Raw genomic sequence first — 27,833 nt, forward strand, 5'->3', positions numbered from 1 at the left:
GTAAATATTGTAACTACCTTGTGGTAGCCACCCCTGTACTGTAATGCAGTTTTTCTATGTAAGAAGCAGTTTTTCTGTGTAAATTGTACCTCAGCACTGGTATTCATTTTGTAGTAAGTCTTTTAAGTATAGTAACCACCTTGTGGTAGTTACCTCTGGAATGTAATGTAGTTTTCCTTTTTGTATTAATCTACTGGAGCTTTTCTCCCCGGGCCTCCACTGAAAATGGGCTCTCGTCAGCCCAGTGGACCTTCTCAGTAAACAAATGTCATAAATAAATAAATAAAACCTCATATTAAGCTTAAATAAACAAATACATTAAAAAAGTACATATAACAATATAATTTCTATTCACTAAGTGGCAAGTATCAGTTATTATAATCTAAGGCCTTAAGTTGTAAAACAGGATTGATAGAGATGGTTTCGTTAATGCATTATATTGTTATAGCCAATTTTTTTTTTTTTTTTTACACAGATTCTGATGAAGCCTACGGATAGTGGGCAAAAGCACTTAATCTAATAAAATTCTTTTAACTACAGTATTCCGTAGGTTTATGTTAAAGATTATCCTGTGATTGCCTTTGAGTGTTTGCCTTTTCAATATTCATAAGGCTCTTAAGAAGCTGAGAGATGCTCTGCATAATATTACTGAACAATATTCAAAACTAATATATACTTGGTCAACTCCAGTTACTAACTCCCACAAATATACACGTGTACACATCAGCTTTTTAATTTCAGAGTACACCAAAAATGCATTAGCAATGTAACTCCAGCATTCACAAGGCCCGATTTATGCACTAATTCATTCAGTCATTCTGTAGTCCATAGTCTCAAATAAGCTTTTTATAGTCTAAGTAAAGCATCAGGAAACTGCTGAATATGTCAAACTAATGAACACAAGTAACCAAAAAAAAAGTGTTTCAGAAAGTGCATCTTCAAAGTTTAAGTTCTGCACAAGGTTCAGTAGCCTTGAAAAAGGAATTATAAAGTGGAATGAGGTGGAACATGGTTCACTCACTTGGGAATGTATCTTGACTTCTTTTGCATAAGGATGTGCAGAGGAGTTGTCAAAGTCTCATATTAGTAGGTGTGTTTTGGTAATATGTTTTGTCAAATAATTTTTGACTGGTTTCTCTAAGTATAAGGGCTCACACCTCCACTCTAATGATATCCATTTATTTAATTGCTTCATTCATCCAGCACACACAGCAGTGTCATGTTTGTTTTACTGTACTCTTTCTTCCATGTATGTATGTACTTTAGACACATTGAACAATTGCATTGCATTTACAAATATGTTTTCACCAATATGAAGTTGTATTCCATTTCCTTATTACTGAACATGTATGGCCTAATCTATTGCACTGGAAGTCTCTCTCTCTCCGTTCCCTTCTTTCCTGCTAGGACTGTTAATTTAAGTCTGCACATTTTCATTGCCACCTGTGCCATACAGCATACAGCATCTGCAAAGTGACGCACTAAGTGAGCGGTTTATTTGACAGTATCTCAGTGGTATGTGGAGCTTTTTTATTTGGCATAGTTACAAATAGCACTGAAAACATTCGATTCTTCAGAGCCGCTTCTATGATTTGCCTTGTAAGTGAAATGGTTAGTAAACTGTGGGTGAAAAGAGCACAGGATGCAAATCCACTCAGGATTGTTTTCTTTAAGAGGCAGGGTTGGCATAAGGGCTAAGGTCTTAACCTCACAGATACAAAGCACAGAGTTTGAGGCTGACCTCTGGTTATTTGCTAGGCTTGTAATAGTCTGCAGACTGATAGCTTAGTGCTTATATAAAAATCTGTGAACCTATAATATGGAGTTTCCCAAACTATTACTGATTACCACATTACAGACTGCACCTGAGATTGTTTATAATAGTTTAATGTCTCATGATTTAATAACATTACTTATGACCCTCTACTTGTTCTTGCCATTTAACAGTATTCTTTGTTGCAGCTAGATCATCTAAATAAGTGATTAAAGCTTTACCAAATTTGAAGAGAGACTACAGTACTTGGCTCTCCAATTTTTTCCCAGCTGGAGTATGGTTTTGTGCACAGACTGTATGGACATGCATGGGCTGTCTCTCTGTGCTTCAGTTTCTACCCACAATCCCAAAGACATGCAGGTAGGTAAACTGTTGATCCACCAAACTGCCCGTGGACATATGCAAATTGTGAGTGAGTGCAAGCGAGCAAATGCTTTCTACATTGGAATTCCTTCCCATTCAGGAATGGTTGTCTGCCTTTCTCCAACTGCTTATGATAGGGTCTGGCTCTCATAACCCTGAAGATGATAATTTACTGTAAAATGAGTAAAATCAAGTAGAATGTTTTTATACTAGCAACCTTTTGTATTCTATTCATGCAATGGCATGATTCTACTTTTATTTTTTTTCACGTCTTAATAATATGATACTGACTCTGATAATCTTGCTGCAAAAACACATCTTTATAGTGTAGCTGCACTTCTGTTCTTAACTGCCTACCTCCTCTTAAGATCACAGACTACATTTAATTTACTAGTTTCCCTGGGGTTACCACTGTCTGACCAAAGGGACTGACTATAGCCCCAGTGGCATTTAAACATTTTCTTTTTAAGTCTTTAATCTTCTTGTTTGCATCCCTTCTATTTCTTGTAAATAATTTCATTTAACACTGTCAAAGCCCAAACATTGACAGACATTTAGTATTTCATGTCATATGACTCATCACATGCCTCAGTAGCACAGTCGGATATTTTCTGCCCTTGGAAGATAAAGACAGCATATATGAGCAGCTGTCTTCTCATCGACCTCACTGAACTTGTATTACTGTTGCTATCACTTGCCTCCTACGCATTTGTTTTAACTGCTTTATTTGCCTTTGGTGCAGTGGTTAGCATTGTTGCCTCACAGCAAGAAGTTCTCCGGTTCGATCCTCGGCTGGGGTGCCTTCTGTGCAGTCTGCATGTCCTCCCTGTGGTCGCGTGGGTTTCCTCCGGGTGCTCCGGTTTCCTCCCACATCCCAAAGACATGCTGTAGGTGGATTTGACACTCTAAATTGGCCCTAGGCATGAGGGTGTGCCTTCTGTGGAAGGATGGGCACTGGGCTGGCAACTCAACACTGTAAAAACTCTACTGCCAATCATGAGCGGACAGGTGATCCGCTGTGGTGAACCCTAACCGGGAAAAGCCGAAAGAAGAAGATTTGCCTTTAACAAGTCAAATATGCTCTACATATTGTTCTGTTTCTACATTTGCAACTGTCATCACCTCTTCTATTGTTCACATTTAGATTTCCCCCATTTTTCTGCTTTTTTTTCCTTGAACTTGCCTCAAAGTTCTTGCTTTCTCTCATTTTTTTTTTATTCTGGGGAGAACCATTTTGCTTGTAAGAGTTTTCCATATAATGGAACTGGTCTTTATTTCCATTTTAACATGCTACATAGCATTTTTTATGCCTACATGAAAACCACTGGAGGCCCAATGTGAAATGTAAAATGCCAGCCTTTGATGAGCATTCACTAGAAGACAAAAAAAAAAAAAAAAAAAAAAAAAAAAAACAGTATACAAGTTTCATTGAGAAACCAAGGCAGGCCTTACATGACAGGGCACCTTTCACAAAAGGGCTCCTTGATGTCACCTCTGCCACCAAACACACATCTCCAGTGCCACCCCCCCCCCCCCCAAGTCTCCAAATCATGGTGTCCTTACATCATCCAAGTTTTTTTTTTGGACCGTTTCAAGTTGCATTTATCATCACATCCTGAACAGGCCATGCAGTACTGTACTAACTGTTGGGGAAATAAATGAATTAAGCTGGGGAAGCCATGGAAATTCTAGATGTTCTGAGGTGCATTCTAGAGTTTGGCTTAAACAAAAATCATGATTAAGGAAAGAAATTCATTTTTACGCTTCAACGTTTCTTTTTACTGCATCCTTCCAACACACCCTTCCTGACCAAGATTGCACTGTAATAACTGTTGAGCAAATAATCAGATTATGCTGGGAATTTGTGGGCCATCAGACTTCCAAATAACAAGTGGTTTTATATGCTGGGAGGTGCATTTTGAGCTTTTTTCCAACTATTTAATCCAATAATGGCCTGAACAAATCCAATGAACAAGGAAAGAAATTCAGTCTTTTTTTTTTTTCAAGGAGAGAAAGCTGTGTCCTACAAAACAGATTTTCATAATAAAATGAGAAGACAAATGCTGGTGAGAATACATAAATCATATCTGAGAAAAGTGTCTGCACCCCCGCCCCCAAAAAAAGTCACCACAGATGGGGATGACAGCACAAATGGACACGGTCATACTTAAAGTGTCAGCTGTCAGTCAAACATGTATGCAGCATGCCTCATTACCTTTACCCCAGGAGGCCGCCATCTGCAGTGTACCACGGTGGAATGACAATGGGCTGAAAATTAAAGAAATAGAACATGGTAACATATCTCTAACTATGGCTCTCATAAGTATATAACAGTATGCCTCCTGTTCCCTTCCCCCAAATAAGAACTTGTATGTGCCTGATGTTTGATTGTGAGGAAAGAGAAAAAAAATAATCACAGAAATAACATATTGCATCTTATTACTCCTAAAATGGACTTCATCCATAGACAAGCTGCAGTGATCTTTTGTGCACACCTCTGGAGTTTGTGAGGAAAATTAAAGTAGTAATGACCTCACTGCCCACAACCCCCCAAAAAGCAATAGCAACATTATATCCACACCTCAGTGGTTTGACTGTAAGGAAACCCAGAGCTCAACACAGCTACTACAGCTTGTCAAAAGATTGGGTCTCCCACCAAAATCATAAAAGGAACTCTAGCCAACTACAGTTATAAAGTATGTTGTAGACTAGGATATCAAAAGAGGTTAAACTTATTTGTTTTCAAGTTAATTCCTTAGGAGAGCACACTACCAGAATGCCAACTACCCAATCCCCTGTCTAGAAAACTTAAGCCTGGTCCCTGTTAATGGCTTCACTAAAATGCCTCTGTCTCTAACAGACATTCCTAGCCATTTCGCCAAGTGGAATGAATCCCTATAAATGTATTTACTGCTTCTGTTACATACTCCTACTGAGTTTTTAACCTAACAACATCTGGCATACAACCAGGGGTTCTTTGTTAATAATTGTATTTTCCAGATAATCTCATTACAATAACTGTTTACAGGCTCTACTCCTTCAATTCTCCATAAAGTGGATGATTTTTCCTCTCAAAACAGAACACTGAAAACACACCAGCTCCCATTCATACTGTTGTCTAGACTGAGCAGATTACCCTGACCTCATCTTTCCTCACATTCAAAGTTAGGTTTTATCTTAGCTCTGCTGCTGTGGGTGCCATTTTTAAAAGATCTCCATCACCAAGCATCCTCCTGAGCTAGCATGCTCTTCCAAGTCTTTAACTGCTTACATTTTAAGTTTCTATTAAACCAAGCTAAACTGTAAACCTCCAGCTTATAAGATTGTATATGGTTGTCCCAATGTTTTACTAGTATAATAAGGGTGGCTATGACTGCTTGATTGTACAGCTTAATATACAGTGCCTTAGACTGTTTTTGAAAACAAATGGTCTCTTGAGTGTGGCATGATTTGTGTCACAGATAGTACAATGCAAACCTAAAAAGCAAATCTGTACTTTGCCAATTTATGGTTAAGTATTCATTTTGCATAACGCTATTTGCTTAGCAATTCCTGGATAGACATAATACACCTGCTGAGTCTGTATTATTTAGCATTGATGCCATTGAGAACTGCTTTGTATGTATTAGAGAGTATTGCTGCCATTGAGAAATGATTGTATAACGTAAGAGCTATATGTGATTATTACTGTGCATGCTGATGACAATCAGGCAATTAGCTATGATACACCAAAGTGTGAACACTAGGTTCTGCATACAAATGTATAGATAACTAACTCCACAACCTTCTGCCAGTGTTTTCCGCTCATCTTATAATCTTTTCTTTCTTTATCCATTCCTAGTTCTACCCAGTCACTTCACAGATGTAAACCCACAGTGTAACACAGATACTGCAGTCCTTCAAAAGATCGAGTCCCCACCAAATCATAAAAGGAACTCTACCCAAATCCAGTTATAAAGTATGTTGTAGTCTAGGACTACAAAAGGGGTTAAACTTATTTAAGTTAATTACTTAGGAGAGCAGGCTACCAGGAATGTCAGTTACCCAAACCCATGTCTAGCAAACTTAATTCTGGTTCCCGTTAATGGTTTGACTAAAATGCCCCTGTCTCTTTAACAGACATTCCTAGGTCCCTACACCATTTTAAGTGGAATTAATCCCTATAAGGTTATTTACTGCTTCTAACTATTGCATACTCCTACTAAATTTTTAACCTAACATACTGGTATACAGTCAGGAGTTCTTTGTTAATTTTATTTTCCACCTAATCTTGCCAGAATACCTGTTTACAGGCTCTACTCCTTTAATTCTCCATAAAGTGGGTAATAGTGTGCTGTTTTGAGAAAAAAAACCTGAAAAATGTGCTATCCCACTCTGTTCACCCTTGCTACGCTCAGGCTCACTCTGCTCCCCTGCCCTACCCCCATATCTATTACATTTATATTTAACATAACTACTTCCCACTTAGCACACCCACCAATCAATAGGTCCAGCCCTTAAATCATAATCAACAAAAGCCAACAACTAATTCCTTTCACCACTCCCACCTACCTTGCTTTAACACATTACCAACCCAGTCCCTCCCAGTACACCCATACAATAAAACATTCTATTAAACTTTTACCTACTTACCTACTATTTTTCTTTTTGGCTTTTTCCTGGTAAGGGGTTGTCACAGCGGAACTCTGGTCTGCTAATGATTGGCAGTAGATGTTTTTACGAAATGCCAGCTCGATGCCCAACCTTCAACGAAGGCATGCTCATTTACGCATGCATGTCTTTCGAACACTACCCAACCGTGGGGAGGACATGCAGACTCCACACAGAAGGCACTCCCAAGCCATGCCGAGAATCGAACGGGAGAACCTCTTGCTGTGAGGTAACAACGCTACCGCCATACCACCGCGGCTACTTTTACCTACTTACCTATCCCTCCTTATTCATACTTATCATAATCGCTACCATAAAGACATGGTTACACATCTATATTTTACCCAGCATACCTCAACGATAACAGAAAGCTGCCCCTAAATAACGCTCACAAACCAATAATGCTACTACAATATGCTATACTGCCTATGCTACTCTCAACTGCTGCCCATCTCACATATCACTTTCAGCTAACCACACCCCAAATCAATGGTAAAGGTACATGTACCAACTCCCACAATCACAAACAACTCACCTAAAAATTTCAACAGCTATTTTTAACATTACTTTAATTGACCAACAATCACTAAATACCCCCACTCAAAAAAACAATACATTTCCCACTTGGGTATCACAAGCACATATCCAATATCATTAACTCCCTAATAAACATAGCTAACAAATTAAATATGTGGGGACATACATCCCAACCCAGGTCCTAACTTCTCTTCTTCGTACCTCCAACAAATAAACATTTAACCTCCCTTGCAAACACAGCGACTTGCTATTTCTAAACTTAAATCTCAAGAGTACTGTAAACAAGGTTCATGAACTATATGCTTCCCTCTCCTTGTACTCCTCAGACATAGCCATTTTAAGAAAGATCTGGCTGAAGCCTCATATTAAAGATAATGGAATTACCCCCCAAGATATAACATAATACGGGCAGATAGACCAGCAAAAAAAGAGGAGGACATCTAGCCAGCCTGACTAAAAATAACCTTAATAGCAGCAATTAAGTATCAAATTAACTACACCCAAAGATACTGAAATACTACTGACCAAGCTACAAATTAATCTTAAGTATATAACCAAATATATCGACCCCTAACCGGGAAAAGCCGAAAGACACAAACAAATATTTCACTCGGCAATAATAGATCAACTATTGAAGAGATACTCCAAGCCATTTATGTATATTTAAATTTTTTGGCATGTTCTTAATAGTTGTATGTATGGTCATTTGTCTTGTTCTTAATAGTTGTATGTCGTTTACGTAATTCATACTTGGAGAGTCATTGAAACTGGAGTCAAATTCCTTGCATGTGTGCATACTTGAACAATACATAGGATTCTGATTTTTTTGATTCTAATTTCAAATGGCATTAGTTATGAAACCATCATAATGGGTGACTTCAACTCTGACTGGGCAACCTATAACTCTCAAAATCCCATTAAACATATTAACCTCTATGGCTTTACGCTAATCATCCAATGTCCTACCAGAAGTGATAAAACCTCAAACAAGCATTCTATTCTAGACTGGTTCCTAACAAACAAACCTTCCCACTATCGAAACACAGGATTGTCTACCAGACAGCATCAGTGACCACTTACCTACCTATTTATTTAGATAAAATGTCATCCTTACTAAACATACTAACTTCAGTCAAATCCAAAATGATAAAAATTATGGAAGAACTAATAAACACTCTGAAAAAAATATAATTGGACTCCACTCAAGACTTTGCCCCTAGATACTGCTGTAGAACAATAATAGTACTTTTCTTAACATACTTAATGGCAGCACCCTCCAGAACAGTTCGAACGAACATTAAACTATACACCATGGCTGACCAAAGAAATTAAAAGCCTCCTAAAACTTAGAAACAAGACATGGGCCTTATGGCAAACTAACAAAACCCAAGCAAACCATTTGACATATCAACAAAATTAGGAGCAAGGCCAAACACCAAATCAAACTAGATAAAGTTATTACGCTAATATTCAACAAAATCACCAATGAAACCCACAAAGGTTTTGGTCCACAATCAAACAAATTCTCCACCCTGGTCACAACACTACTCCATCGCCCAATATAACAAATAGTTCAGACACCATAGCTGAAATCGGTACTTGCGTATTACCGCAACCAGATTTGTAACATCATGTAATTCCTAAAAGTAGAGCCACAGCTGACTTACTTTTCGTGAAGTAAACCTGTATTGCTGCTCATTTCAGCATTACTGACTGTACATGCCTGCAAATGTTTTAAACCGCCGAAAAAATTATGAATTGCATGATGTTACTAAGCTGGCAGCAATATGCTTTCTAATACAAGACATGCACGAAGCACCTGTCATTATGGACTGTTATATTACATGTTAACTGCTGCACCCGACAAACAATGTAAGTCAGCGTAATCATTCCCATAAATACAAGCACAGCTTATTACAGTTTTGGTCGAGCTGGTTATTGGGATTACCTTGTTCTCCTGTATTTATTTAAATGTAATGTATGTGACTGACAGTTTGGTGATCTTTTCTCCTCAGTTCTCCGCTGAGAAAGAGTTTACTCTATACCCACTTGGAGTAACCCGGTTAACAAATGTCATTTTAACAATCAAAAATTATTTCTCCTGAAATAAACCTATGTAAGACTATGCTGCCGCTGTTGATCTCCAGCTAAGGAAAACTTGCTTACTTACTTTCTTGCTGTTAGACCCATTGTCGAAAGTGGAGAAATCAGTACTTACAGATTCCATCTGTCAGTACGATAGCAGCCATGACAATTACAGCATGAATCTGTAATGCACTCAAATCAGGATGAGGATTTCAAAATTATTTTGTGTTTCTCAAGGTAATGAAAAGTTTTTGATTGCAATAAGGACTTTCAGTAACACCTTACAGTTAACAGCCTGGTTTCAGCTGAAGATTCCGAATTTCGCGCCTGCAAAAATCTGGTTGCGATAATATGCAAGTACCCTGAAATCTTTAATAAATACTTAAAAGTATTCTATGACTAACTGAAAATAACCAATGCTCACAACACTTTCAACCCAAACCAAACAATGATGATAATAATGCTTTTGCATTCCAACCCATCCCAACCAAAACCATAGAAAACCTTGTAAGAAAGCTTAAGTCTACAACTACTGCTGCTGACAACCTGCTAACTGAATTTCTAAAAATAGCAGCAGCAGGAATGTCCTACCCCATATCAATTCTGATTAATAGGTCTATTGCAGAACAATATGTCCCCTTAATCTGGAAAATCTCACACACAATCCCTCTCCACAAAGGTGGACAGTCCACTGAACTCACAAAGTATAGACCCATTGCCATCCTATCCCCTCTATGAAAACTTTTAGAAAGATGCATTCACTCTCAACTCCTCCATTACCTTACAAACAATAACCCACTAGCCAAATCCCAACATGGCTTCTGACCCTTTCATAGTACCACCACTGCACTTCTCAGCTTCACCAATACCATAAACCATTACAGAAATGAAGGAAAAATAGTTTCATCTATATTCCTCGATATGTCCAAAGCCTTTCACACAGTCTCCCCATAGCAAGTTAATAACCGTGCTCTCTAACCTTAACCGTGGCCCTTCTGCTTTCTCCTGCTTCCAAAGCTACCCAACTGCCAGCAGGAAGTAAGGACCTTTTCTCCCTACACCCAGTCACACTTGGTGTCCCACAAGGCTCTATTTTTGGACACCTTCTGTTCAGCATATTTACTAATGAACTTAGTACTGTCTGCCCACTAGATTCAGCTATCCAATATGCTGATGATTCAACTCTTATACATGCAGCACCTACCACTCAACAATTACAAGACTTAACTCAAATATCCTTCACTGAAATTGTATCATGGCTGGCTAACTCAACTCATTCTTAATCCCAACAAAACCAAGCTTATGACCTTTCATCCAACCAAATCCCAGACTCCCCCATTCTACATTACTGTCTCAGACAATACAATTACCACAAACAAAACTACTAGGAGTCCAAATTGATAAACTGAGATTTGATCCACACATTCCACAAACAGTTAAGAAAATATATAAAAATATGGGAACTCTATAAAGAAACAAAAACATTCTGAGAGAGAGTGCTAGACTAGCTATAGCCAAAACACATCTTCTATCAACTCTCCTCTATGCCTCTCCTATCTTAACTTAAAAAAGACAGACCTTGACAAAATAGAAACATACTATAATAAAACAGCAAACTTCAGCACAGACTCTTCACACAGGACACATCACTGCCTCCCCCCCCACTAAGAAAACTCTCATGGCTTGAATTCCAACATCTCCTGACTTACAACCAGTTAACCATGGCTCACAAACTACTCAACTATCCAGATAAAATCCCTGCTGTCCTGAATACAATTCAACCTTATTCCAACAAATGTATACTTCGATCAACAAATAAATCACTATTACAAGCTACCAAATCCACCAACAGCACTGGGGACTCCCTACATTCAAGCTATGTTGCAAAAATCTGGAATGCACAACCCCAGCTTATCAGAACCACTAGCAACTTTAATTCAATTTAAAAACCAACTCAAGCATTACTCATCAGACTCCTGGCTTTGCTTGTCCAATACACCAGGATAACAAAAAAGCTACTGATCCTACTTCCCATCCTCAAAGCAACTTATCATACATTTCTCTCTCTCTAAATCATTTCATCCTTCTGCCCATCTCTCCCGGATCACTAAAACACCACACCTTATCTAAGCTCCCCTCTTCTCCATATCACTCATTCTGTTTTTCACTCCCTTGCTCCCTTCTGTCTCACCTCTTTTTTACTAAACCACTTGACTCTAATCCAACATAAATGTGTAAAGTAACTTAACCAATAGTCTACACCCTACAGCAACATATGTGTGTGTGTGTGTGTGTGTGTGTGTGTGTGTGTATATATATATACATATATATATATATATATATATATATATATATATATATATATATATATATATATATATATATATATATTTATACATACATGTGTAAGTAGGAGTAAATTGGGTGTAGCTACAAGTTCCTCTCATCTACCCCATATAGAACTAAGCAAACTATTATCCAATTCTTACTCTACTGAAGTTGTTTAAATGATGTGATTTTTGCCATGTATTTTTTTTATCATCACTGTACAAGTATTCTCACTATATGAAGTAGTATAATTGCATTCTCACTATAATGTATTTTCTTATGTAATTGTTACTATGCTGGAGCTTTTCTCTCCTGGTCTCCACTGAAAATGGGCTCTGCCCAGTAGGACTTTCCCAGTAAACAAATGTAAAATAAATAAATGACTAAAAATTAAATTCAGGGCAGAGGTCACTGCTAAGCTCATGTCAAAATCTACTTAAAAGGTCTAGGATGTGAAGGCCTCTGGGCACGAGAAACTCTGCAGGTCTTGATGTACTGTGATGCATTATATGTCTCATTTGTGAAAGATAATGGCCTGCCAGTTGTTTTCTTTCTTATTATTGCTACACTGACGAGTTGTGCCAAGCAATTTTGCACATGTCCAATACAGAAAGAGTTTACACAAACAAAATTCTGCCCCTGAAAAACAAGTCTATCACAAGCTATACTGACTTTTCACACAGACATACTGATACTGCATGTGATGCCCCACCACTGGACCTGTAATCAAGGAGCCTCAATCCTCACCACTGGCACCAGTGGGGGATGTACATTGGGAGGATGACAGGTACACACACTATTTCCAGATGCAGCTTTCTGCATCAAGTGCAATTTCCCTTTAGAGCACATAGAGACCAGAGTCAGTCCGGGGCTGGTTTCTCGCTCTTTCTCCAGATCCCCCAGACGACTCCCCACTGGTGCACCCATATGGTTCAGATCTCACATGAGTGGACAAGCCAAGACCTCCAGCAACCTCTATGTCCAAACAGTGCTTCATGTTCCTGTCCAAGTAGCTCACTCACACACACCTGGGAAATGGTGGCACAGATTTACTAGCTATACTTCCTTTTGCCCAGACTATAAGGTAGTTATTACTGCCACCAGCCAGCTCCTTATCAGCTACTTTAATGCCCTTAACAAAGGGTCTCCAATCATACTGTGTAATGTTACTATCAATATAAATGGTAGTTTGACCAAGAGCAAAGCTATTATGATTGGCCTACACAGTGTCACCAAATAAATATGCAGGTACTCTCAGAACTTAAATATCTCTAGACAGATCAGCCACGATGAAAGGCTTAAATATATTTAATAGCAAAAGAACAAGACAATACTAAATATACATTTACTGTAACAGAGTTCAAAATCACAGGAAATATTTAAAACAACATTGCAGGACAGTGTCTCAAATAAAGAAAAATATCCAAGTTACGCTTTGCTATATTCCTGACTCTATCTAAGAGAATTACTATACCCTAGTACATTTACTTAATTAGACCAGCAAGGCAGAAGTGTGGTGAATGGGTCTTCTGGTCAGATCCAGGACAGAATACAGAATGCTGACTCTCTATCAGAGAGTTCTTAAATTAATATCTCAAATATTACTGTTGGGATAGCTTGCAGAATATAATTTGTCATCTGACTCTATCCCAGGTAAACCCCCACTGCTAAAACTTAGCAGTATTTAGCATCCACCTGTGAAAATACATAGACAGGGGCTTTTACTCAGATCTGTACAGCTGTTAGAAGCCAGAAAACACTTCCACATCTCAAGCCTAGCAATTATTTCTCCTTCAAGACAACACAGAGTGTGACCCAGTATAGATATTCCTTTCTCTGGCTGTCAAAGTAATTTAAGTTCAGCTATTTTTCTGAAGTTAACTTTCTGTATTCCGGTTTCCACTGTTAAAATATATACATTTAAACAGTTAAAATAGTGAGGTACATTTCTGTTCTATTCCAGTAGGGCATCCTGTGCTTACATTTTATGCACTTTGCAAAAACCTTTTGAACAACTTCTGTACCAGCAGTTTGATATACACATAACATACAGTTCTAATACAGTTGTAACATAAGCATTTTACATGAAGCATGCTGACATTCACAACTGACAAGCATTTACAAAATTCCAGACAGCTGTGCTAGTAGCATCTCTATGTCACTCTTCTATATAAATTATGTTGATATTCACAAATGACATATAATTATTTACAAAATTCCAGATAGCTGGGCTGGCAGTATCCCCCTTTGTCACACTGCTCTAATAACCTAGCTTTACCATAAGTACACACATAACACCCCCTCCTCACACACACACTGGGGTGTTAGAGGACACCAGTGCACACAGATCAACCTATGAAGACACAGGAAAGGCATGCACACTCCATAAAGAAGAAACTAGATCCAAGAACTTAACCAGAGTTATGTGATGAGAGATGGAAACTCTATTCATTGGCTGCTGATCAGTTACTGTCACACAAATCCTGGTCTTGTCAGACTACTAGAAATGGTAACTTATGGTAATGTTTGTGATAAAGTGAAAAATTATGGCCAGCTTGTGACTCTTGACTGCAATACAATTCCATCACACACACACACTCTTACATATACACACAAGCATATAGGTTCATAGGTAAGTACTAGGCTAGCTGCCCTTGTAAGCTATTTTAAGCTTAGCCAATTATTTTGGTAAGAATCAAAGCCTGTATCTCTTGCCTGTGAGGTAAACACGTTAACCATTATGCCAACCACAAATTAATAAAAGGCCCCTACTCTTTTTGATAGGTTCTGTGGGATCTTTTTCATGCACATGAGCTACCACCAACTCAAGCAGATGGAGCCTCAGTTTAATAATTCATCCAAATGATGACACACTCAGGAGTGCAACATGTCCCTTATCCTGCACTGCAGTGTCAGTCATCAGTCTACCTGATGTGGGAATAGAACCCACAGCCTTCCACACCAAAGATGAGTGAGATACCTATTATGTCACTGACACTACTGTATGCCAAAGCAATACTGGTATTACACTGATGCTCGTGAATACATTGATCGATGATATACCTGCCATGCCAGATAAGTGACTACTGTTTAGTAATGATAAAGTACCATCTAGTCACTAGTATCTGCAGACAGTCTCTGTACCCATCAATGACATCAACTTTGCTCTGAACCTCAGGCATCAGATTATTGGTAAAATTCAACTCTTATACATGCAGCACCTACCACTCAACAATCACAAGACTTAACTCAAATATCCTTCACTGAAATTGTATCATGGCTGGTTAACTCAACTCAGTCTTAATCCCAACAAAACCAAGCTTATGACCTTTCATCCAACCAAATCCCCAGACTCCCCCATTCTACATTACTGCCTCAGACAATACAATAATTACCACAAACAAAACTACTAGGAGTTCAAATTGATAAACTGAGATTTGATCCACACATTCCACAAACAGTTAAGAAAATATATAAAAATATGGGAACTCTATAAAGAAACAAAAAAATTCTGAGAGAGAGTGTGCTAGACTAGCTATAGCCAAAACACATCTTCTATCAACTCTCCTCTATGCCTCTCCTATCTTAACATAAAAAAGACAGACCTTGACAAAATAGAAACATACTATAATAAAACAGCAAACTTCACCACAGACTCTTCACACAGGACACATCACTGCCTCCCCCCCCCCCCCAAGAAAACTCTCATGGCTTGAATTCCCGCATCTCCTGACTTACAACCAGTTAACCATGGCTCACAAACTACTCAACTATCCAGATAAAATCCCTGCTCTCCTGAATACAATTCAACCTTATTCCAACAAATGTATACTTCCATCAACAAATAAATCACTATTACAAGCTACCAAATCCACCAACAGCACTGGGGACTCCCTACATTCAAGCTATCTTGCAAAAATCTGGAATGCACAACCCCAGCTCATCAGAACCACTAGCAACTTTAATTCAATTTAAAAACCAACTCAAGCATTACTCCTCAGACTCCTGGCTTTGCTTGTCCAACACACCAGGATAACAAACAAGCTACTCATCCTACTTCCCATCCTCAAAGCAACGTATCATACATTCTCTCTCTAAATCATTTCTTCCTTCTGCCCATCTCTCCCTGATCACTAAATAACCACATCTTATCTAAGCTCCCCTCTTCTCCATATCACTCATTCTGTCTTTCACTCCCTTCCTCCCTTCTGTCTCACCAGTTTTTTATTAAATCACTTGACGCTAATCCAACATAAATGTGTAAAGTAACAACCAATAGTCTACACCCTACAGCAACATGTGTGTGTGCGTGTGTTATATATATATATATATACATACATGTGTAAGTAGGAGTAAATCAGGTGTAGCTACAAGTTCCTCTGATCTACCCCATATAGAATTAATCAAACCATTATCCATTCCTTACTCAACTGAAGTTGTTTAAATGATGTGATTTCTGCCATGTATTTTTTTATCATCATTGTACAAGTATTCTCACTATATGAAGTAGTATAATTGCATTCTCACTATAATGTATTTTCTTATGTAACTGTTACTATGCTGGAGTTTTTCTCTCCTGGTCTCCACTGAAAATGGGCTCTGCCCAGTCGGACTTTCCCAGTAAACAAATGTAAAATAAATAAATGACTAAAAATTAAGTTCAGGGCAGAGGTCACTGCTAAGCTCGTGTCAAAATCTACTTAAAAGGTCTAGGATGTGAAGGCCACTGGGCACCAGAAACTCTGCATGTCTTGATGTACTGTGATGCATTATATGTCTCATTTGTGAAAGATAATGGCCTGCCAGTTGTTTTCTTTCTTATTATTGCTACACTGACAAGTTGTGCCAAGCAATTTTGCACATGTCCAATACAGAAAGAGTTTACACAAACAAAATGCTGCCCCTGAAAAACAAGTCTATCACAAGCTATACTGACTTTTCACACAGACATACTGATACTGCATGTGATGCCCCACCACTGGACCTGTAATCAAGGAGCCTCAATCCTCACCACTGGCACCAGTGGGGGATTGTACATTGGGAGTATGACAGGTACACACACTATTTCCAGATGCAGCTTTCTGCATCAAGTGCAATTTCCCTTTAGAGCACATAGAGACCACAGTCAGTCCGGGGCTGGTTTCTCGCTCTTTCTCCAGATCCCCAAAAAGACTCCCCACTGGTGCACCCATATGGTTCAGATGTCATATGAGTGGACAAGCCAAGACCTCCAGCAACCTCTATGTCCAAACAGTGCTTCATGTTCCTGTCCAAGTAGCTCACTCACACACACCTGGGAAGCGGTGGCACAGATTTACTAGCTATACTCCCTTTTGCCCAAACTATAAGGTAGTTATTACTGCCACCAGCCAGCTCCTTATCAGCTACTTTAATGCCCTTAACAAAGGGTCTCCAATCATACTGTGTAATGTTACTATCAATATAAATGGTAGTTTGACCAAGAGCAAAGCTATTATGAGTGGCCTACACAGTGTCACCAAATAAATATGCAGGTACTCTCAGAACTTAAATATCTCTAGACAGATCAGCCACGATGAAAGGCTTAAATATATTTAATAGCAAAAGAACAAGGCAATACTAACTATACATTTACTGTAACAGAGTTCAAAATCACAGGAAATATTTAAAACAACATTGCAGGACAGTCGCTCAAATAAAGAAAAATATCTAAGTTACGCTTTGCCATATTCCTGACTATCTAAGAGAATTACTATACCTAGTATATTTACTTAGAGCAGCAAGGCAGAAGTGTGGTGAATGGGTCTTCTGGTCAGGTCCAGGACAGAATACAGAATGCTGACTCTCTATCAGAGAGTTCTTAAATTAATATCTCAAATATTACTGTTGGGATAGCTTGCAGAATATAATTTATTGTCATCTGACTATCCCAGGTAAACCCCCACTGCTGAAACCTAGCAGTATTTAGCATCCTCCTGTGAAAATACATAGACAAGGGCTTTTACTCAGATCTGTACAGCTGTTAGAAGTCATAAAACACTTCCACATCTCAAGCCTAGTAATTATTTCTCCTTCAAGACAACACAGAGAGTGTCCTAGTATAGATATTCCTTTCTCTGGCTGTCAAAGTAATTTAAGTTCAGCTATTTTTCTGAAGTTAACTTTCTGTATTCCAGTTTCCACTGTTAAAATATATACATTTAGACAGTTACGATAGTGAGGTATATTTCTGTTCTATTCCAGTAGGGCATCCTGTGGTTACATTTTATGCACTTTGCAAAAACCTTTTCAACAACTTCTGTACCAGCAGTTTGATATACACATAACATACAGTTCTAATGCAGTTGTAACATAAGCATTTTACATAAAGCATGCTGACATTCACAACTGACAAGCATTTACAAAATTCCAGACAGCTGTGCTAGTAGTATCTCTATGTCACTCTTCTATATAAATTATGTTGATATTCACAAATGACATATAATTATTTACAAAATTCCAGATAGCTGGGCTGGCAGTATCCCCCCTTTGTCACACTGCTCTAATAACCTAGCATTACCATAAGTACACACAACACCCCCCTCCTCACACACACACACACACACACACACACACAAACACACACACACACTGGGGTGTTAGAGGACACCAGTGCACACAGATCAACCTATGGAGACACAGGAAAGGCATGCACACTCCACAAAGAAGAAACTAGAGCCAAGAACTTAACCAGAGTTATGTGATGAGAGATGGAAACTCTATTCATTGGCTGCTGATCAGTTACGGTCACACAAATCCTGGTCTTGTCAGACTACTAGAAATGGTAACTTATGGTAATGTTTGTGATAAAGTGAAAAATTATGGCCAGCTTGTGACTCTTGACTGCAATACAAATCCATCACACACACACACACACACACACACACACACACGCTTACATATACACACAAGCATATAGGTTCATAGGTAAGTACTAGGCTAGCTGCCCTTGTAAGCTATTTTAAGCTTAGCCAATTATTTTGGTAAGAATCAAAGCCTGTATCTCTTGCCTGTGAGGTAAACACCTTAACCATTATGCCAACCCCAAATGAATAAAAGGCCCCTACTCTTTTTGATAGGTTCTGTGGGATCTTTTTCATGCACATGAGCTACCACCAACTCAAGCAGATGGAGCCTCAGTTTAATAATTCATCCAAATGATGACACACTCAGAAGTGCAACATGTCCCTTATCCTGCACTGCAGTGTCAGTAATCAGTCTACCTGATGTGGGAATAGAACCCACACCCTTCCACACCAAAGATGAGTGAGATACCTATTATGTCACTGACACTACTGTATGCCAAAGCAATACTGGTATTACACTGATACTCATGAATACATTGATCGATGATATACCTGCCATGCCAGATAAGTGACTACTGTTTAGTAATGATAAAGTACCATCTAGTCACTTGTATCTGCAGTTAGTCTCTGTACCCATCAATGACATCAACTTTGCTCTGAACCTCAGGCATCAGATTATTGGATAAAAATAAATAACAGGCTCAATTATACCAAACTATTCCTTCTTATTTCCAACAAATGCATACTAGTCTTACAAAGCCAAATCAGCAATGATTTAAAATGAGCAAAAGAAAAAAAATAAGGTAAATTACTTTCATCCAGCAGTTATTGCCTTTTTTGTGTGCACAAAAAACATTTGATTGTGAGGAAAAGTGATGCCCATATAATGAATTTCACATTTGTTCCAGACAAACAATAGCTGTGCATTAAAGTTTCTCAAGTTGCCTCACACATCACATTAACCTGGCAGCATGCATGGAGAAATAAAGCTCGGAATTGTTAACGAACTGCTTCCTGTGTTCATGGTACAGGGATTTAATCCTTCCACCTTTATCTTCCTACTGTGTGACTCTATGCAAGTCACTTAACCAGACAGTGCTCCTGGGTCACCCCTGAAAAGGGACAATTTGTCCAGTGGGCTTGCATGGTCAGCAAATTCGTAACAAAAGTAAAATAATCCTGCAAAGCCAAAATAAGCAAACAGTAATTAACCCTTTTTCCACCACGTACAGCCAGAGCTAATTTGTCTGTCCACATCTCAGCTGGGTATCCTCTCACTGACCATGTGTCTTATTGCTTGCCACGATTTACGAACAACACATGCTCTTGCTGGCCGTTTCCATTTATTTTCCACAATAACTATCCATCTGTCCTACTCATTGAATATTCATGGGTTTTCTATCCTTGATATCACATGACAAGGAATAGAGAGTCAGCACTGGAGATAATTCAGCTAGAGGAGATTGAGTCCCTTTATTTTTTCCACTAAGTACACATTTCTTATAGGTTCATAGGTAGGTACTAGGCTATCTGTCCTAGGGCATTTATAAGCCTAGTCAGAATAGTTGGCTTTCGCCTCCCTTTTAGACTAGATTCCTGAGCCTCTGTCCAGCAGGGCCATAGAAGTGATCCCAGGAGTAAATTTATGATTTCCCATCCACTCATCAAGATTTCTCTTGAAGAGGGTCAGCGAGAGGCTCTGCCTAACATGGACTGGGATTTGATTCCAGAGCAAGGGAAGCCTATGGGATATGAATCTATCCCTCCAGCATGTCCTGTGTATTGTTGTGCTAAGGTTTAAATCCCTGGAGCATGTAGCTCTAATGGAATTGGTTTCTTGAGGTGGAGCATGTCCAACAGTTCCAGGTTAGACATGGCCTTGAATGTCAGGCAAAGATCGCCTCTGAGTAGGCAGTAAGCAACTGAGTAGAGCTGGAGCTTCTTTAATAGAGCTGCATAGGGCATCTGTTTGAGGCCCACGATCCTCTTGGTGAGGTATTTTTGAGGTCTCTCCAGCTGTTGCAGGTGTCGGGTAAGGTACATCCCAAATGGGGCACTGTAACAATTATGGGCCTGATGAGTAGAGGGGCACAATGACCTCTCGATCTAGATGTGAACCCTTTTGTGATTAGATGAGCTATATAGAAGATTTTTCTAACCACTTTGGCAATGTGATTGTCAAAGGACAGGTTACTATCTACTTGGGTCCCCAGATCCCTAATTACTTCTTCGGTACTTAGTGGATTACCTCCTATGTGGTAGTTTGTGGGCACTTTGTTTTTCCCCAAAGGGGATGACTATGCACTTTTTGGCATTTAGCTTGAGGCCATGGTTCTGACACCAGGTATCCGTCTCTGTAAGGCCCTTCGGAAGGATGCTTGTGTCAGCCGGAGAGTCTATTATGGCTCCCAGTTTGCAATCATCTGTGAACTTGGTAAGCCACAGTCCTCCCATGTTTGCCTGTACCTCAGAGAATTATATACTGAACAAGAGGGGTCCCAGGACTGAGCCCTGTGGGACGCCACATGTAACCGGTTTACAGTCGGACATGGCACCAGTGACTCTGACCATGTGAGTTCTATCCCTGAGCCAGTTTGCAACCCATCTTGTGACATATGGTTTAATACATAAGCTGGTAAGCTTATTTATGATGCCTGAGTGGGGTATTGTGTCGAAGGCTTTTGCAAGGTCCAGGTAGGCCGTGTGGACTACCTTTCCCTCATCTATTGCCTTGGTAACTGTTTCAAAGAAGTCAACCAGGTTTAAGAGGCAAGATCTACCTTTAACAAAGCCAAATTGGGTAGAGTCCAGTGTTTGGAGGTTCCCAATGTCTTTATTTATGAGATCCATGACGATGCGCTCCATAGCCTTGCAGACCAGGCTAGTCAGCAAGGGCACCCGCAGGCAGGTGCAAGGGGGTGCACTTGCACCCCCCTGGAATGGGCGGGAGATTAATTTTCTTTTAATAACCAAAAAAAATAAATAAGGGCATTCTTCTTTAAGAACGGTCCCCTTAGCTTGCTGGTCCCCATAGGTGCCGGAACCATAGAGCGAGGGGGAGGGAACACTCCCTCCACTTTTACAGCTTAAGACCTAATAGGCGTACCCATCCATGCATTGCATGCTAACGCTAAATTTAAACACAAAGTGCGCGGAAATGGATTCCACATCAAGCCTGCTGCCAGAGTCACAGTAAGAAGACATTTTTCCCCCAAGGCTCCGTTTATGTGCTGGAAGGTGAGAGGTCCATTTTACTTTTAAGCTGCTGAGAGGTCCATTTTACTTAAACTACTGAGTGGTCTGTTTTACTTTTGACATGACACAATGAGGATTATTTAACAGTTTCCTCTTAATTGAGGAGTAAGGTAATATAGTTTGACTAAATAATAATTTACTATGTTTGTGCTTACATGAAGGGATTTGTGCGGTTTTTTCAATATTTTTGGGAAAGCTAAAGTTTTTATTTTGTCCAGCCAAGCATGGAGGCATGTAATCTGTAGAAGTGCACACTTATATGCCTTATTCTCTCTGTACTAGTGAGTTATTTTTAATATTTCCATTGTTGACCACAGACAGAGAATAACAACTTAGTTTGTAAGCTTAAAAACAAGTGTAGATCTAGGCCTGCTTATGCTACATGTAGTAGAGAGAATGTGTTTGGTATAGGAAGAGTATCCTGTGAAAAAGGTAGTAGAAGTTGCTTTTTACTGGCCTTTCTGCTTATTAATAAGATCATACTTCATTATGAGGAACATTACTCATTTGGAGTGTACCTCACTGTTCTACATTCTATTTGAAAGGGATTGTTGCAGATTCATTGTCAAGAATTAACCAATATCTATAGTAAATGCTGAATCATTCAAAATAACATTTGTGTATAAAGGTACATTTTAATTATTTTGTGACTTTTCCATTTAAGTAGCTAGTACTCTTAAGTGTTCCACATTAGAATGAATGTTTCCACACTTTGGAGATAAAAGGTTGGAGCTATGCTTATTAACTGGCTCTACCGATATATGATTTTGCAGTGAATGGGTATGTGTGACTTTACTATAAATTTAAAACACACTAACAAGTGGTGCTTTATTATACAAGGGATATAATTCAATTTATATATTATAATTCAAAAGGTGAATCAAAGAATGTTTCCATGCAAGGGCTTATGGTTTGAAAACAGTCCAAAGGTAAACTTAACCTGCCACTGGCCAGATGCATTTTCTTTGAATGTGAGTTTCAATGCTGTTTCAGTGAATGTGATTTTTAAAGGTAGAGACATTTTAATGCTAAGTCTGTTTTCATTGTAAGACTATTGCGTTGTTTAGGTTTAGTAAATGTCTATTAGTGCTTGTGTTATAAAATTTTAAATAAAAGTTGTAAATGATATTCAAATATCTGTAATCATTGTAGAAGTAAAGCATAAAACAGTATGCACACAGAGATTTGAACAGTGTCTATGACAAATGGGGAGAAATATCCAAGTAATGGGACACTGGAATGGCTGCGTGGGTGGGTGGGGCTGCATGGGCGGGGCTCTGGGTTTGCACCCCCCTGCAAAAATTCCTGCGGGTTCCCTTGCTAGTCAGGCTTATAGTGCGAGTGTTCCCTGGATCAGTTGTGGAGCCACCTTTGTGGAGTGGGATCACTGTTGCTTACGCCATTCTTTGGGTACATAACCTGTGTTAAGGCTGAGTTGGAACAGTGAATTTATGTGAGGGTTTAGTTTGTTTTGGAGCTCATGTAACCATCTGGCCCCATTGATGCTGTGTTTTTTACTTTGGAGAGGGCTGCTTTCACCTGTGATGTCTGGGGGATTGCATTCTTCTGGGATAGATACTAGTTCTTTTTTGGGGGGAAGGGAGGGTAAAGTTTGCACTGAACCTGTCCGCCAGGATGTTGGCAATGTCAGTGGGTTCAGTGTATTTTGTACCATTATGCACCAGCTCAGAGCATATCTGAGAGTTGCCACTCATATTCTTGATGTAGCTAAATGACACCTTGTGGTTATCTTTAGAGTCTTTGGCAATTTTTCTTTCAAAGTTAGCCTTTGATGATTTTATGAGGGATCTAAGTTTCTTGCTAGTATTGATCAGGGCGGCCTTCCCTTTTTGGGATTTTGCCTTTTCATGTAATAGTTTCCTCCTTCTGTTGTATAGCTTATTTATGGCTGGGGTCCACCAGACTGGTCTCCTGTTTTTGGAGGAGTGAGTCTTGGTTTTACTTGGGATGGCACAATCCATACATTCCTGTAGGTGCTCATAGAGCGCAATTGTAAAGGATTCTGCGGTTTGGGTAGCATTTTCCATTTGCCCGAGGGCTTTGAAATTTTCCACCTCGGTCTTGAGAAGTGTGAAGTTTGCTTTTGAGAAATTTTTCACAGTAGTTTCCTTGGCTGGTGTTGGGGATGGGATGTGGATGTCCATCGTGATTAGTTTATGGTCTGATCTTACCAATGAGGGGTTTTTACCTCTGGTGTGGAACATTTAGCCACCATGTTGGTGATGACCAAGTCCAATATGTTGTCCCCTCTTGTAGGAGTGGTGACCAGTTGTTCCATGGCATTGAGTTTATAAACTCCATGAACCATTGAACAAAATAGTTGGGACTTGAGTAGTTTTCCCAGTCAATGTTTGGGTAGTTGAAATCCCCCAATAACATGGTGTTTGGTGAGACCTTCATATTTTCCAGTGTTCTCAGGAATGCCAAGTGGGGGTCCTAAGACAGGGTGGGTGATCTGTAGCAGGCTACAAACTGAAAATCAGTTTTACCTACTGTTAGTTGCACATGGATGGTCTCTGCTGCTCGTGCAGTTCCACTAACCTGGAAGTGTGGGTATCCTTGATGAAAATGGATACTCCACCGCCGTTAGTATTTTGGTCCGAGTTCTGGGGACAAAAAGAATGGTATGAGTTGAATCCTGGTAGTGCTGGGGTGCTCTCTGGAGCCTTGAACCAGGTTTCTGTTACAGCACAGATATCGATTTTCTCCATACTGAGGAGTGCCTCGAGTGCATGCATCTTGAGGTTTAGACTTCTGGTGTTGAGTAGCATTACCCTTAGTTTTTTGTTTCTGGTATTGTTTATTGAGGTTGATTTGTCTTTTGAGCCTTGCCTAAAAAAGGCACTATGGGGGTGGCAAGAGCCTTAGCCAGTATTTGGAAGCCTAAGGGTGACAGGTGCAAGCCATCCCTGGTGAAGCAACATGGCTTGTCAAGCATGTCATCCCAGACTGACAGACACTGGATCCCCTTTGAATGATACCAATAGCTTAACCAATTGTTAAAATTGATCATCTTGTCTTTATACTGTGGCATCATTCTTGGTGAGGACAAGATGCTACTCAGGGTCAGGGTCATACCGGCCTGGGCTACATGATCAGAGATCTCCTCTATGTCTCTCTTCACGTAGTCCAGGGAAGTACGTCTCAGGTTGTTCACACCAACATGGACAATGACAGAGTCATATTTGTACCTGCTGTGGGGTGACCCGAGTGCTTGCATTATGTGGTGGATCCTGGCACCTGACAGGCAGCTTACAGTGACCTTCTCCTTGTTCAGTCTGGTGAGTGGGACATCAGTGTGCCTGAAAATAGACTCTCCAATTACTAGTGTATTAGGTGTGTTATTTAGCCTATGGGGCTGCAACTGAGTGGCACACTGACTTTGTGAAGTATGTGATTCATGAAGGTTGTTGTGGGGTAGTGGTTGCTTGGATGTCTGCTTTGGAGGTCTCTGTTCATTTGGCAGATTTTTTAGAGCCTCCAAGTATGTTTTTGTGGGTTTGTGTGTCTTGTTTGCTGGTGCAATATGTCTATGTGAGACTGGTTGTGTGGTGCAAGTGGTTTCCTTTTCCTCCTGACTGACTGTGCCAGTCTTGGGTTGAGAGAATCTGGCCTCCAGTTTGGCTGTATAGTTGCATCTCTCACATATATTTGTGTTTGTTGGAAGGAGGAGAGGGTTGTCTGTGTACATAAGGCAATTGTAACATTGCCTCAAGATTCCCAGATTCACCATCTGGACTAGAGAGTATACCTGAAACTGTGCTTTGGACATGCCTGGATGTTTTAAAGAATTGATTTATTGATTGTCCGGAAATGGACGAATAGGGAGCCTTGTACTACTGGATAGTATAAGGGGGTGTAGTGCTAAGCTTTGTTAGTGGTTACTGAGAAATTTGAGCAAGTGCTGGGCTGTAGAATGAAGGTTGAGTGCTTATTTTGCGAGTTTGACTAGTTCTAAGGGAAAAATTGAAGAGCAGACTTTGTGGAGCTGGGAATAGTTAAAAACTGCTTAAACAGTGTTGCGCAATGTTGCGTGATGTGCAAGATCATGCTAAAGGGAGTTTGTATGAGATAGGAAATGGCCCAAAACGGCCAATAAGCTACTAGTTGCTGGGCTGAGACCATTCCTCCAAGGACAGATAGACTGCTCAAAGCTCCCCACTCTCACTGTTGAACAGAGAAGCTTCCTCCTATCCAAGTAAGGATATGGGCAACACAGGAACTATAACACAGCCTAGAATCCAGCAAGACCTGTAAACTGGACTATTCTAGTTCAGAAAAGGCGGGAAACAAGAATATTTTTTTTTTTTTTTTCTAAATAACAGAAACTAGGCACAAGGACACTGTAAATGCTTTAAATCAGCTAGTGCACTTGATGTGTGTAGCCTACAACAATTAGACAAGGCAAAAATGACTTTTAAAAGTGCAAACACAAAAATGCAGAAAACAATGCTTTTCAGATCTCAGATAGTTAGAAAATTCGCTTTTTGGCGAGAATATACACATAGAAAAAAAAAACAAAACAAAGGATAGAACAGTGCCATTAGACAAAGACCATCCAAGGTGGGTACCTAGTTAGCATATGCTAAGGCTTGATCAGCCATGTGTAGAACCCTATAGCTTCCCAATTATCATTCATTCTATCCCAAGTGATCTGGTAAAAAAAGAGACCAAGAAGAGTTGTCTAGTATCTGTCTGTCATGTAAGTAAATCAGAAACACATGCTAGGAAATGTTATAAATGTCTGTCAGCTATCACCAGCATTGGGTATTGAAGAGGAAATGCTGTAGAGCATAGTCTGCAACTGGCTGGAGGCTGTCAGGGAGATGGGTTACTGCAGAGAGTTTTCAGAGTGAGCAGAATGTTACACCATAATGTTTGGCTGACATAGTGGATAAGATCCAGGAAACTGAGGACTTAGGGAGAAGCAGTGAAAAATAATAATGCACCTCTAAAAAGTAGACAGAAGCATACACTACAAGAAAAACATATGCCTGTTAATTTGTTATATAGTTATTTTAACTACTTTCCCCAAAAGAAAATTTTACATTTCATTTGCTATCCAGCAGAGCCTAGCAGCTGAAATCAATATTCTTCAGAATAAAACAGCTTGTATATTTATCCAGAAACAGCAGCACTCATGGACTTTATTCAATGAAAAATAAAGTAAAATTCTGGCATCATAGCTCTCAACCTTTTAGAACAAAAAATCTGGACTGACACACAAGTAATGGTGGAACAAAGCCCCAATATAGGGACAAAACAAATATTGCTCTTGTAAGCTTAGAAAATTGGTAAATAAAAGGTTTTGTATTACCATATATTTTCTGAAGGAAATTAAGTCTGGAACTCAACTCCCTGCCATTATATAGTATACCTCGATAAGCGGCCTTGAAGATACGACAATATAATACCATCATGTAAAAAAAAAAACTCAATCAGCTTAAATGTTAACCCATACAAGACAAGATGGGGCTGAAACTGTCGAACCCCAGAAGTCAGGGGTCAGAGCGCGCTGGTCAGACTCAAAGCTCGTCAGCCTGGGTCACACAGGCCAGGTCTCAGCCTGGGCCACTTGTTTTTGCATCTACTTTTTAAAGCACAAGCAAACACAGGAGGTTTATGATAACAAAGTTTGCAGATGGCCTAAAGTTAAATGCAAAATCATACCAGTCATACCTCGAAACAAAGGTTACCCCTAGCTACCAAATAGGTGGTATCCACACTGAGCACAGAAGAAGTTATCAGGGACTGGGGACCCAGGTTGATAGTAGTCTGTCATTCGACACCCATGTGTAGCTAAAGTTTAGGGAAGACCTTACATTGCCCCCACCTTATCTTGAAGGGATTCTCATCTAGATCAAGGAGTCATAGTCTCCCTATACTCATCACTCATCAGACCAATGATTGAGTACAATGCCCCATAGTCGCCACCGCTTGCTCAGAGGTGACCTTGATGAATATTGCTTCCTCAAAAATCTAGATCCGCCAGAGCC

Source organism: Protopterus annectens, chromosome 16.part0, assembly GCF_019279795.1.
Source record: "Protopterus annectens isolate FY-2018-M chromosome 16.part0, PAN1.0, whole genome shotgun sequence".
NCBI lineage: Eukaryota > Metazoa > Chordata > Ceratodontiformes > Protopteridae > Protopterus > Protopterus annectens.